The sequence below is a fragment of the Triticum dicoccoides genome, chromosome 3A (genome assembly GCF_002162155.2).
Source record: "Triticum dicoccoides isolate Atlit2015 ecotype Zavitan chromosome 3A, WEW_v2.0, whole genome shotgun sequence".
Taxonomy (NCBI): domain Eukaryota; kingdom Viridiplantae; phylum Streptophyta; class Magnoliopsida; order Poales; family Poaceae; genus Triticum; species Triticum dicoccoides.
In genome coordinates, this window is record NC_041384.1 from 734,566,482 (window position 1) to 734,568,472 (window position 1,991).

At 38.0% G+C, this 1,991-nt stretch overlaps 1 long non-coding RNA gene across 1 annotated transcript; it reads right to left on the reverse strand.

Moving 5' to 3' along the window:
• Nucleotides 1–406: 406 nt before the first annotated feature.
• LOC119273568 lies at nucleotides 407–1,349 on the reverse strand. The gene is made up of 3 exons (XR_005134909.1): nucleotides 1,250–1,349; nucleotides 548–602; nucleotides 407–434 (listed from the first exon to the last, which is right to left on the reverse strand). It is a non-coding gene; the product is annotated as an uncharacterized LOC119273568 (long non-coding RNA).
• Between the last annotated feature and the right edge of the window lie 642 nt (nucleotides 1,350–1,991).

The following is a 1,991-nucleotide window of genomic DNA, read 5'->3' on the forward strand; positions in this document are numbered from 1 at the left end:
ATTATTTTAAAAGCGCCTATTCACCCCCCCTCTAGGCGACATCCACGATCTTTCAGCGTTGAGCATTACTTTGAGTGCGAAGGTCTCCTGGGCGAGGCCAAATTTATGCAGCGGCACCATCACCTCCTTCCACCACGCCACATTGCTGGACCTAGTATGTGCCGCAGCATGTGTGACTTCACGGTCGGCAACATTCCCAGCTGCTTCAGTGGCTCAAACGCGGCCTCGGCCTCTGCATCCGTCCACAGTTCCATGGTGGTCAGACTCAGCATCTCATCAGAGCACCTGGAATTCGAATAATTCATACATAATGTACCTCCGTGGGGACAGGCTCTCTCATAAGCATCCACCAAGATCCTGCATGAAGCTCGGTGCAACCCATGTGCTGCATTAGGGCAAAGTTCTCGATAGCGGCTTGTGGAAACCCTGTGTGGCTGCGAACATATGTTTGCAATCACTTTTGACGGAATTCAAACCTAAAGCAACATGGACAAATTCCATTTGAATTATACATAGATCGTTCATGGTTGATGGACGGATCACCTACCTGTAAGCCTCCATGAGGGCATTGTAGGCGTAAACGTCTGGCTCGGGCCGTCCTGCTGCCTCTCCTCGATGATTGTGTAAAACTCGATGATTAGTCAAATAATTTTTGCTATCAAAATTCATGGTTTGCTATATAATTAGTCAAATAATGTGTACTCCCTCCATCCCATATCAATTGTCGCTCAAATAGATGTTCTAGACGTATTTGAGTGCTAAATACATCAATTAATATGAGAGAGAGTAGTTCATATTACATAAAATAGACATAGTTAGATTTGTGTTCAAGCAAGTTTCCATATGATTATGATTTGTAACCATCGACGAATTTTTTCAAGAGATGTCTTTAGACAATCAAATTACACCTTATATTATGGATCTGGGTGGGTTGGGGGGGGGGATCAAACTAAGTGCCCCGTTCATGGTACATGCGTTGCACATTTCATAACCACCAAAAAAAATTCAGCTCTATGGCACACAATCATCATATTTTAGCAAATATTGATATACTGGCGAAAGCATGATCCATAGATATTAACTTAATACTAAATGAGTGAATTATACTGAAAAGTTTAAGTCAAAAATCTGATTAACAGTTAAATCATATCCAAATAAATGCCAGCTCTATAAAAAATTCACATAAATTAACAAATCAATAGAAAATTCAACATTATTATCTTATTAACAATTTAGCTTTATTTGTTACCTTGTTAATCAAAATACACAGTGGCACTGATAAGATAATTTTTGTAAGGGAAATTTTGATCGATCGAGTGATCTAGGAAATATAGCCATCTCCAAGAAATTCTTCGACCTTGATGCTCCTTTGAGTTTCTAAATCACGTAGTTGTAGATCAATTTGTTAACTCCATAGGACTGAACAAAAGGCATACTTCATCTGGGAAATAAAAAATCAACTGTAATGAAGAACAACAATTGTAGTGGAAAAGCAATGGTAAAGAAAAAGGAAAGCTTGTAGCTCCCAGTTGATTGCAGCGTCTATACTGAACAAATTAGAATGCAATAACACAACACGTTAATTGGAAGAACTTGTAGGAGTTCATAGTATCTGCACATCACCCAACAGGTCTGGTATCCACAATTTTCTATATATATACTCCCTCTGTTTCTAACCAGTGAGAACAAAAATAGCCAAATTCTGGGATCCCATAAAGAAGCAAATAAAGAACACTTTTCTCGTCTCTATATGATTGGATACACATGACTGAAATGGTACATTATATCATACCATGCTAAACAATATTTCTCCTTTATCCTTTTCATAGTTCAATCTTCAAAGAAATAGCCAATCAAAAGGTATTGAAAATGTCAAAAACGTTGGTTCGGCAAAATTTGTGAGAATATATGATAGTAACAATCAAAATAAAAAGATACCTTTAGAAATAGCAAAATTATCTGGTTGACCCCCCTTGAAATACAACTTATGT